At 32.8% G+C, this 13229-nt stretch overlaps 1 pseudogene; it reads left to right on the forward strand.

Moving 5' to 3' along the window:
• Nucleotides 1–12382: 12382 nt before the first annotated feature.
• LOC120176704 lies at nucleotides 12383–13229 on the forward strand (annotated as a pseudogene).

Consider the following 13229-nt stretch of genomic DNA (forward strand, 5'->3'; position numbering starts at 1 on the left):
ACTCAAAAACTTTTCCTGTGTACCCTCCTCACGGGACTCTAAGGTTCAGGTCAGGCTCAACCTAAATTCAGGCTCTATGTTCACTATATGCTGGGTTAGGTTCTAAAGCAATAGGTTCTCGAATTGTCCTTGTCGGTGCCCCCTTGGGCTACCAAACCCTCAATCTTGGCTCATCACAGGCTTTAGGGATCGAGTTCAACTTCGACGGAACACACTCCTTATGTCCATGCGGAGGTAATTACCATCACGAGGACCATAAGGCGTGAGCTCCATGAGCGATCCACTATCCCATGCGGAGGTGAAAACCACACGAGGGAGTAGTCTCTCATTCTACTTAAATAGGATAGAGCGGGGTTTTAGCTCATGTTATGCAAATGCAACTGCATAGTGTGTGAGGAAAAGTAAAAATAAAACAACACATATCACTTAAACACTCAAAAGATCAAACTTCTTTAAACACGTAATTAATCTGAAACCATTAGCAAACAGATCAGTACAACTGTTTATTGGTTAATCAAATTCTGAACAAACACATTAAAATCAAATAGGGGATCAAAAACCAGATTAAACCGAATTTATAACTTTCAATTGCAAAGACCATCAATTAATCGACTATAGGCCTGACTCTCTAAAAAAAGTCCCTAGCAGAGTCGCCAAGTTGTCGAAACGATTTTTTAATAGGGGGCGCGATTTTGAAAACCACATCATTTTTAATTATTCTCTTAAGATTACATTTTCAATTAAAAACAATGTGATTTTAGAAAACCTCTTGTTTCGAAAATTTGGGAATTCATTCACAATAAAAACACAGGTTGAAGAGTCGCCACCAATCTTTGATTAGGGTATGATTGGGCACCCAAAAACGTTTTTGTCATTTTAAATAAAAAATAATTTTAATTAAAACAATATATTTAGGTCGCGTTACCAGAAAATGAGTTCGAGAGTCGGTTACGCGTGGGGAAGGATTAGCACCCCCACAGCGCCCTAGATCGGTACCTCGCCGATTAATTAATGTCTTTGCAATGAAATTTACAACTTCGATTTTAATTTGATTTATGATCCCCAAAAACAATAACATACAAATTTACAACATTCAAAAGCAACAAAAATAGGTTAATTAAAATTACTCATCTTTTAAAAGATAAAGATTATTCGATTATTTAAAGATATTGAGACCAGATTTAGATAAGTTTTAACTATCTTTTCTCGATAAATTTAAATAGTCGAATATTTCTTTTTCTTCCGTTCCCAAATTTTAAAGTGATAAATCAATTTCTTCGGTGTCACTAATGGGATATACTTTTAATTTAAAATCGTTAAAAGCGGATATCTAATCAGTTAAGACAACCCACTTAAAACATTTTAAACTAAAAGGATATTACCCTTAGTCAAATTATGTAATAATGTCGAGTTATGCACGTGAGGCTATTATGCAAATCATACAAAAATGATGTCATGCAAAAATTAATTAAGCAAACATTATGATTGAAAGTATTATGCAATGTGAATTTTAACACAAAAATTCCGTTAATATATTTATAACTATAAATTATAAACTATACCTTAATATGTACAAATGTGACTCATACATACAAAATACCTAACATCCTCAAATTACAAATTTTAGAAAATAACCGTACTTATTAAAATAAGGACTAAATTATACTAAACCAAACTTTACTATCTAAGATACAAACAAAATATTAATTGAAATAAACACGTGAATAGTACACATAATAAATAATGAAACCAATATGAAACAATCATGAAGGACCAAAATTATAATAAACCTTAAACATTCATAGGACCAGAAAAGAAACATACAAAAATGTAGAATCCTAATGTCTAAACAAAATAACATTAAAGAAGCTGACACTAGGACTAAAATGAAAATCGGGAAAAAGATATGCATATGCAAAGTAACAAAAGCTTAAAACAACACAACTCAGGACTGAAATGTAACACGCGTAAACTATGAAGATCAGATTAAAAATAATAAGATACTCTATTCATGGATTAAAATGAACTAAACCGAATAAATGCATGACTAACTAGGAAATAAATCCACAATTACATGCTGGACCAAAATGTAGATTTACAAAACCGCATAACAAATGTACAAACAAAGAATAATTCAAAACAACTATGTTGAAGGACTAAAACAGAATGCGCAGAAACTACAAGTCAAATGTATAACAAACATACACTAAATACATTACCATTTAGGACAAACATTGAACTCGGGTGAAATATGGAGATGAAATTAGAAATACGAAAATATTAATTTAAGGACTAGAATATAACATGCAAAAACTTGAAACCCAAATGTGCAAACGAAAGAAAATGCATACACTAGCATTCAGGACTAAAATAAAATGTATATGAAAGATGAAGTCCAAATTACGAAACAAACAGAACTCGATTGGGACCAAAAGGGAAATCAACGGCAGATGTATAGTGACCTTAAAGCAATTATCCCTAAAAATCTAATATAAAACATACCTTAAACCAAACCTAACCCTCATTTATCTATTCTCTTCTTCCTCACAGCCGCAATGCTCTCCTCTCCCTATCTCATCCCCTTCCTCTCGTCTAACTCTCATCAAGGCGCCGCTCCTCAACTCTCCAAACTCTCAACCTTTTTTCGTTCAACCTTAACAACCGAGTGCCTAGAAGCCCCAAACCGATGCTTAACACGACCAAAGGCCCTGACCTACGAGCTACGACCCCTAAGTTCTACGGCCGACGAGACTCCTCAACCAAAGGTAAATGCTTCACACTCTATTTCATTTCGTTCATATTTTTGGCTGAGTTCTATGGTTTTTCATTATTATTATCTTTTAAAAAAAAGAAAAAGATGGAATAAAGTAATACAGTATTCACGCTGAAATCGTTTCAAATCATGGAGTAAGAACAGAAAATAAAATGAACTAGGAAAGTAAATTGAAAACCTTAAAATGTATATCCTGCTTGGTATTGCTTCTCGAAAAGAACCGAAAACGTTTTACAAATCTCTCCTTTTTTAGCTCACCGATTTCCCCTCGTTACAATGGATCCCCTATTCAAAAATAGTGCCGGATGAACCTCCCCTGTGTGTGTGTTTTTTGTGTTGGTTTACCCCCCCCAAACGTAATGCTTTTTTTCTCCTTTTTATTCGAACTCTCCTTCTGATTCCTCTATTGATTGCTGCTTTTCATGGCCAGATTATGGGCAGCAGTGATGGCGTGGGAAGTGGAGCAGGCAGGGCATGGGAAACAAGCTGGGGAGTTCAGCCTGTCTGCTCGGGCGTAGTGTTTGGCAGAGACGTTGTGGAGCAATGTGTGCTCGGGCGTGGAGCCTGCTGTCGGGTGTGCTGAGCGTGGACAAATTTTAATGGAACATGGGTAACGTTTAGTGGAGCAACAATCCCTAGGGGCTTCACGTGAGCAACAGCTAAACCGGGTCAAACTTGGGCCCGCTCTACTTTGTGGGCTCGGTCTTGTAATTGGGTCGGGTCTTGAGCTTGCCATTAATTTGCCTTGTAATTGGATTTTAGACGCTTAAATTTGTTTTGGATTGACTTTAAATTTGCATCTCGATTTCCAAAGCGAACATATACGGTTTTAATCCAATTAAGCATCTCAAGCTTTCAAACGCAAATGTCCATGATTTATCACTTAAATTAATTCATCATCGAACACAAAACCTCCAAATTAATTCTCGCATCTTCAAATGAATTCAACTGGTCCGGATAAAATTAGGGTATTACACTTTTATTTATAGGGGTTTAATCAAAAATAATTTTGCTATGTTACAATTCATAAAAACAAAATTAACTTTTGTCTAATGAAACAATATATATTCATTGGGGTTATAAGATTACCAAAAACTTGTTAAAACGTTATAAGAATGTCTTGGACAAACCTTGATAATTATTTTTAACCATCATTGTAAGTTGTTTATTAAAAATCCTTTCCAAAAAATTCAGCAGGACAAACCTTGTATAAGAAAAAACGAGTACAATATGTCTTGGACTCACCCTAATAGCAATGTCACTTAAAATGCATCCCACGGTCCTATAATATTAGCCTTTCAAATGTTGTGGTTGATATTGTCACAGTGAGCAGATCTGTCAAATTAATAATTAAATTAATTTATTGAACTTTTATATTTAGATAGTGAATTTAGTGAAGTATGTTTTAGATAACCCAAACTGTACTTAATTTCTCAAGTTCGTACATATACACTAATAATTCAAATATCAATTAAGTACATATACCCTTTATCATTACAAGTTAACAAAACTAAATCAGCTGCCAACAGACTTTAGCTCTTTTGAATTATTAAATTTTCTTAAATCTCTTACAGAGGCAAAAAATAAATGAGAAGCTTTATTTTCCAAGTTAAACAATTTCTTCAAGCTCCTACTCGTATTGTGCTCACAATCTAAAGCCCAAAAATCCAGTCCCTTGATAACATACGAATCAATCCATGCCACACATACAGAGCCTTCCCCGGCTAGAATGTTTTTTATTAACTAAAATATGCAAGCCTTGTACCAACAGAGAATGTTTTTGTCTAAATCATTTTGTGGCTCTTTGAAAAGCTTGTGAACTGATGCAGTTGCCATCAATTGTTTTAGGTTAGGTATGACTTAATACATTCAACTATTGTACGTCTTTAACCGGGATCAAAAGTGGAATTGATAGTTAATTACGCGTGGGAAAAGTTAAAACACCTCTACGATGCCTAAAACTTCCTACCTCGTAAAGAAAACATGATGTCTCGATTTTTTAAATAAATGAAACACACAAAAACAAAATGGTTGTTGGTACTTTTAAAGTTAAAATCTAACCTAAAATTCATTTTTAATCCATTTTTATTTTTCAGGTGTCATAACATTCTAATCTAATCCAGTTCAGAATTGAAGGATTTGAATGTAACACAAAATCACTCAAATGACTAACCAATTTCATTTGAAAACACCTACTCAAATCATCATAAATAACTCTAATAACACGGTAGGTAAATATAAGTTTAATTTAAGTTTTCAAAACGTGGAATTCCAAATAGTACAAAACTAAATAATCTAAATAAGTTTACAAAAATAGAGTTACGGTTGAAATAAAATGTAAGATCAATGATATACATGTTGCAACACCCCAAATTCCGGGCTAGTAGTTTTGAGTTTACCCGATATGTGGACCCGTGGAATTTATAAATTAATTTGTTTTGCTCAATTGAGTTGGATTTGAGCACAATTAGCCATAAAAGGGAATTTTTTAAATGTAGAAAGATTAGGAAGGATCAAATGGGTAATTTCACCTTTTCATAAAAATGAAGGTTTTTTATATCTAATTTCATCCATTTTCTTTTCATTCCCATTTCTTCCTTCTTCCATCTCAAGCACCATAAGCTAAATGTAAGTCCTTGAGTCATTTTCTACTACTTAGTACCATGTCTTTAATATGCTTGTGTTTATGAAACTTTTAATGCTGCTCTAGATTAGCAATTATATTGTTGGGCTTTGTAAGCTCAGCCTCCGGATGTTTTCCGTTGGCAGGTTAGTAGCTGGAGCAATTCGCGGAGCATCGTCGCAACAGGACTTCCAGTATCTCCTTCTAAGTGTTGTATTGTAGCTTTAGTGAGCATGTGTATTCATAGAGTCTTACTTATGTATTTGAGCTATAAACCTCAAGAAGTATTAATTGTTTTAAATTATGTGTCATAGAGCCCCGTTTTATAAAATATTTTTATAACAATTATTTATGTTTTATTATGATACCATTCAATATGTTTTAAAAAAACGAAATAGGTTTTGAAAGTCAGGGTTGTCTCGACAATCTAATATGGCACTTTAGGCCCATTTGGGTTTAGGTGTTACATGTCTACTACAATCAGGGCCGACTTTAAGGGGAGCACCCTGAGCAACCGCTCAGGGCCCCCAATTTTTTATATTTATAATTAGGGCATTTAATTTTTATAATTTCATAATTTTTTAGTTTTTAACCCTCTTTTTCCATTTCTCTTATTACTTCATCCAATTTGGATTAATAATTAGGGCCCTAATTTTTATAATTTCATAAAATGTTTAGTTTTTTTTACCATCTTTTTCCATTTCCCTTATTTATTCATTCGATTTTGAATTCTATTCATTCGATTTTGAATTCAATTCAATCATGTTTTTCTCTTTATTCAAATCTTACTCTTCGGTTTATCAAATATTCTTTAATTTTTAGTCTTCTTCATTCTCAATCTAACAATAAAGTAATATTCTATATTTTTAATTTTTTTATTATTGAAAATCAAGCTGTGTATCTTACATGCATTCAATTTTTTTATATTTATTCTCTTTTAGTTGTATTTAAGGTGTTTTCTTAATAAAAATAATAAAAACAACATGTTTTCACAAAATTTAATCATTTTTCTATGATTTTTATGTAATATTGAATTAATTGTTCAAAGTAATGAAATATACTTTCATTTTATAAAGGCATAATTTTGAGTTTTCACTCGGGGCTTCGAAAATATATGGAACAACTATTACTACAATAAACCAAGACGTACAGTAAAGAACGATGATTGGAACTCTGATTAGACGATGGTGCTACTTAATCAACACCTAAATACCTATTAACGAAAATATATTCTAAGCTTTGAGCTAACAAGCTTAGCGCCCCACAATTAACTATACTATATTATATATATATTCATAACATAAGCATGTCAAAGAGTATAGTTAAAGAAGTAATGACAGCTATACAATGCATATTCACAAACACAACATACTTATCAATGATGAGGTATAATGTCATATAGCTCAAATACTCATCCATAAGTATACAAGAACGTATCATGATGTAGTTTGGGGTCACCGTATCCAATTAGAACTCACACTACTTTAGCCTACTAACATTGGTACATTGAGTGAGAGATGGGTCACACACGTATCAGAACATACATGCACTAGCCCCACATTTTTCAAGTACCTCTGGTGAAACATGGGTCACACACGTATCAGGAACATACATTCACTAGCCCCACATTTTTCAAGTACCTCTGGTATACATGGGTCACATACGTATTAGGAACGTACATCCGACTAATCTACTTCTATAGAGTATATGTGAGAGTCTAGGTCACAATAGCATTAGAGTAACGTCCAACTAGCATTCTTTCAGTGTCACCACACTATGCTTGGGATATTCGAATAACTTTCATACAATATTAGACATTCGTCATACACAAGTAACTCGAGTGTCTTCTTCATTTTCTAAGTGTCAAACAAAGACATAAGTCCTATAGAATCTTTCATCATAACATTCTGTCGACATCGTTTTTTGCCCGGGTGGGGGAAAACCTAGTACGACTTAGGGGGTTTTTCTTTGAAAAGATTTTGAAATGTTGAGAGTCGCCACCAATCATCATAAAAATTGGGTATTTTATTAAAACATTTTATTTTTATCAAAATATCAAGTTTTAGGGTCTGTAAAAACCATCAAATAGGTTTGGGAGTCGGTTACGCTTGGGGAAGGATTATCACCCCCACAACGCCCAAAAATTGGTACCTAGTCGATTACCCTATATTTAGAATAAAACATTTTGAGTTCAAACTTTATCTAATTTAAAAATCATTACAGACGCAAAGTTGAAAAGGGTATTCATTTATTAAAGCCAATAGCATTCACCCCCTAACATGAATGTGGGATATCATCTATTGTGCCCAATAATCGAACATTTATTCGATTTTAGAAATCATGATCAGTCTTGAAAAGGATGACGACCTATTTCGAGAATCACTAGTAGTCACCCCCTGTGCATACTTGCGGGAGATATACTATTGACTCCCTAATAAGTGAATATTGTCTTAGGTTTTAAAATGAGGTGCAATCCAATAATTTATTATTAACCCTAATTAAACTAAGATAGATTAAGGCTTTCTCTAGCTTAAAGTGTTAAATTATGAAAATTAAAGAAACTAGAGACCTAACCTGAAAATGTAGGCTCTAATATTAACTTAGATTAATTTTAATCATTTATTAAATCGAATAATCAATATGGTCCCTTGAGCATTTAGGCGAGAGCCATCTCAGATTACTCCCTAAATTAGAAGGACTAGATTGAAATCTAACTAAAAGTGGATGCTCTAATATTAACTTAAATTAATCAATATTACTATTCAAATAATCAAAATGGAACCTCGAGCAAAAGCGATGACCAAATCAAGAATTCAATTAATTTAGGGATTAAATGTAAAATTAGGCATAAGATGGAGGCTCTAATATTAATACTAATTAACTATATTAATTATGCGATCTAAATAAATTAAAACTCCAGGGACTAAATCAAAAGGAATTTAAATTTAAAAGGTAAACTTAAAAATATGGTAATCTAAATTAGGACCAAAATGCAAGATAGCAAATTAAGGCACTCAATAAAAAAAATTGAAACATGCATACGTATTCACGGATTAAAATAAAATAAACATAAACTAAAGTACAATAATTAAAGAACTAAATTAAGGGATTAAATGTAAAATTAGGCATAAGATGGAGGCTCTAATATTAATACTAATTAACTATATTAATTATTCGATCTAAATAAATTAAAAGCTCCAGGGACTAAATCAAAAGGAATTTAAATTTAAAAGGTAAACTTAAAAATATGGTAATCTAAATTAGGACCAAAATGCAAGATAGCAAATTAAGGCACTCAATAAAAAAAATTGAAACATGCATACGTATTCACGGGATTAAAATAAAATAAACAGAAACTAAAGTACAATAATTAAAGGACTAAAATTAAATTGATAAAAAATAAGGGACAAAATAAAAGATAAGAAAATTAAAGCAAATATGATGTAAAGACTAAAATAAATAAAGAATAAAAAACATAATTTAAAGGTGCATAAAATTAAATAACAGAAGTTAAAAGTGAAATAAAAAATAAAGTGTTATCATTAATTTTAATTTTTAACCTGGACAACAAATAATACGAGTCGTACACCGGGGCGGGTCATCGCAATGTCGCATATAATTTGAACATAAAATAAATAAATAAATAAATAAATAACAAGTTAGTGGTTAGATGTTAATAGAATCTAAACCATAATAATGTGGATCGTACCCCGGATCGGGTCACCACAAGGTCGATTCGAATAATAGGAATAAATAAACAAATATAACAGTGGTTAATAGGCAATAAAATACAATTAGTAGTTAAACATAAATAAAAAGTGACCAAAATGCATAAATTGAAAATAAAACATCAAAATCATGAATAAATAAAGAAAACATAAATGATTAATGAGTAAAATGTAATAACATAAAATTCAGTGATCAATTTCAAATAAATGGTAAAATAAAAATAGTGACTAAATTAAAATAAAATGAAAGAAGAGTAACGAAATCAAAGAAAATGAAAAGAGTATACTTGGTGACTAAAATACAAAAACTCGACAATGTTTAGGGACCTATATGATGATTTGACCCTAAAATAATGATCTAGATGTAAAACACGGTGGAGTTAGAGGGACTATATAGCAATTTACCCAAAACTTAGACTATATTTACATGTTTTGCCATATTTTGCTAAAATATCAACCTGGCCACAAACTCATATTCTTCTATCAATGATTTTCATAATCGGATCGGTTAGCGAACCAGTCATGCTATTGGTTCACTGGTTCAACCGATTGAACCGGTCTGATCGATCGAAAGAACCGGACGACGTCATAATTATTTAAAAAATTAAATAAAAATACCAAAAATATTTAATAAAAAATAATTTTTTATATCACAAGTCATATTCAAAGCAAGTTATAACATATATAGTTAAAACCATAAAATCAATGAAACAAAATGATTCAAATTAACTACAACATAATATTAAGATAAAACATATTAAATAATAAATATAATTATATAACTATAATTAAAAAATAAATTTGGGGCTAAAAAAATCATAACAAAATGATATTGTTTGGTTTAATTTAAAAAAAACAATCTCACATGGCTAAGAAACATAGAAGAACATTCCAAAAGTCTAAAGAGTAAAATATGAGAACAAAACAATCCACATGGCTAAGAAACATAGAAGAGCATCCCAACTAACTTCTATAAATAATAGAGGTAATTTGACATTCAAAATCATGGAGCCTTTTGATGAGCATAGAGTGAACTATTCTTTCACTTTAATTAAGCTCGAATTTTAGGCTTCAATCGAGCTTCTAAATTTTTTTTGAGTTGAAGTTTCAATATTATATTTTGAGTTCGAGTTGAACTTGATAATTTTTAGTTTGTGAGTTTTGAGTCGAGTTGAGCTTACTTTTAAAGTTTGAGTCGAGCTCAGCAATACTCGAGTTCGACTTGGCTCGTTTAGCAAATTATCGTTTGGTTTAATTTAAAAAAAACAAAATTGACGGTTTTTTCTGATTTTCAGTCGGTCCGGTTCGAACGGTTCACTAATAACGATTCAACCGATTTAGTTTGAACCAAACTAGACAACGATTCCGGTTAAACCGACCGATCCGATTTCAAAACAATGCTTTTATCTTTTTATCTCAACAGAAAAAGAAAGCCTCCCCATGAATATGGCTCGGCCGAGAGCCTCCACCCCATACCCATAAACACCGACGTCGATCCCCAAAATGGTGACCCCATCACTGTGAAGATGAAGCCCAAAGTTACACTCTCCTCTCATCCTTTCTTTATGCTCGACTAAAACCTAAAACCCCCCATTTTAGCATTCGACCGACCACCCTACCCTCTCAAAAACACGCAGAAAATTGGCCACTCACGTTCTGACCACCACCATTGGTGGTCGGTTTCCTAAAAAAGCAAACTCGAAACCACTCTAAAACCCTAAATGCTCAAGCCTACCCCCCAACGCTCCGACTCTAAGATACGAGGCTCCGACGAGGAGCTCGACGAAGGTAAACTCCTCCCCCTCTTCCCCCTTTCTACTGTTTGTTTCCATTACAAGCATGCTCAAAAAATGAAAGGAGAAGAAGAACGAGAAAGAAAAAAATATGGTTCGAATGAACCTTTTCCAAAATAGGGAAGAAATTCTGTCTTTTTTATTTCTCCAATAGAAAATTTTCCTCTCCCTTTCTTTTTTTTTACAATGTGCTATTGTTTTGGGTTTTATACCAACCCATTTTACATGTAAAATAATAAAAATATTTGCTAATATATTTGTTTGTGTTGCTGATGAGGCTTTGGTGAGGAAGCTGCTGGCGGTTGGTGTGTGCAGGAGCAACAGACGGCTCGGGGCTACTGTGGAGCAGAGATTTGGTGCAGCTATGACCGGGGTAGATGGCAAGGCATGGGTTTAGTGCAGCAATAACCGGGACATTGAATTCCTCGGATATTCGGGGATTGATCACTATTTTTTAATAATATATGTGAAAATTGGTGATTACACGTTCTTATGCTTATCAAACACAATTAATCAAGTTTTGCTTTCAAGCTTATTATTCATTTGTGTATTATCAATTTCTTATTATCAAATTTGTACTTATTAACTTATTATTTGATCTCAATCGTTACTGAACTTCTCACTGTTGAGTCACATTCGATGTCAGAAAATATATTAACCAAATTCCTCTGATGGTATCGATACTTGTATCATAGTATCAATATAAATCTTTGCTTATTGATACTCTCCTTGAGTATTAGTACAAAAATACATTCAAAGTGTATTTAATCCCTTGTTATCCGAACAAGCATTGAGTATGGATTCACTTTTCAGGTATCAATACCAATTTCAACTTCGAAGTTGTCTTAAAAATATTTTAGTATCAAACCAATTTGGACATAAGATTTTCATTTTCCTCAACATAATTCATAAATATCCACTTTGCGCATTAATTTCTCATTCGTTACTAGACTATTTTAAGCATATGAAATATTGTTGTAAAAATCTCATAAAATAAAATATAAAATCATAATGTTTATTATTTGAATCTTTACTTTTATCCATTAAAAAGATATCTCAAAATTTTCAAAAAATTATTCTGACATAAGATACTATTGATATAAATCGACACAGGCCAATACAACTAATACAAATAGGCTGATATATATACAAGTAATATAGATTGGCATACACCTACAACCACCTATACATACGGGTCAAAAAATAGTTTAACACCTATTTGAGAATTTAGGTATAGTTTAGGCACTTATTTTGGTATTCAGTTTTTTAAAAATGGTATCAATTAAATAAAAAATGAATTGTGAAATAAACCTAAAACGTCGACAAGTGTGATTGGTTAATGAATGAAGTGCCAAGTGCATGGAAATCTTTTTATCAACTTGAATGGTTCACGCGTATTCATTCTCAAACTTTGTTCCTTTCCACAATTAAGGGATCATTGTTCTTCATCTTCTCCTATGATAACATGTAACAATCAAAACAAAGAAGAAGAAGAAAAACACTTGTCTTTTTCTTCTTCCATTTTTTGTTCTGTTTGATTCAACATTAGATATGGTGACAACCTTAATATTACTCGCTTTCCTTTTCATCCTCGGTTTCCTTAATATTTACTTTGCTTTTTCTCCAGTAAATTTTATGCTTGGATTCAATCTTTGTTCCCCACCACCTGTTCATCTTCTGTAAATTTCAAAACAACCCAGAGGATAATGGGGTCGGAACGGAGTGATCCGAAGAAAGTGGAGCTGAAAAGGATGTTCGCCACCTTCGACAAGAACGGCGACGGGTTCATTACGAAACAAGAGCTGAAGGAATCACTGACGAACATCAGAATGTTCTTGACGGAGAAAGAGGTTGAAGAAATGGTTGTGAAGCTCGACATGAACGGCGACGGATTGATCGATTTCGACGAGTTTTGCATCCTGTGTAAAGCCATCGACGACGACGACGAGAGTTGTTCGAAGAGCTCGGAGGAAGAAGGGCATGCAAACGGAGGCGAAATGTTGAAGGATGCTTTCGATGTGTTCGACAGAGATCATGACGGGTTGATCACCGTCGAGGAATTGGGATCGGTGTTGAATTCTCTAGGGTTGAAGGAAGGAGATAGGGTCGAAGATTGCAGAGAGATGATTCGGAAAGTTGATATCGACGGTGATGGGATGGTCGATTTCGACGAATTCAAGACGATGATGAAAAACGGTGGACCATTAGTTTCCATACCACGTTTTCCATCTTAAATGTGATTAATTGATCTGTCTAACAGGTGTTTTTTTCAATCTATATGTTTGATTTGTCTTCTTCTTTTCCTTACCATT

This window comes from Hibiscus syriacus, unplaced genomic scaffold, assembly GCF_006381635.1.
Source record: "Hibiscus syriacus cultivar Baekdansim isolate YM2019G1 unplaced genomic scaffold, ASM638163v2 tig00112250_pilon, whole genome shotgun sequence".
NCBI classification, from domain to species: Eukaryota; Viridiplantae; Streptophyta; class Magnoliopsida; order Malvales; family Malvaceae; genus Hibiscus; species Hibiscus syriacus.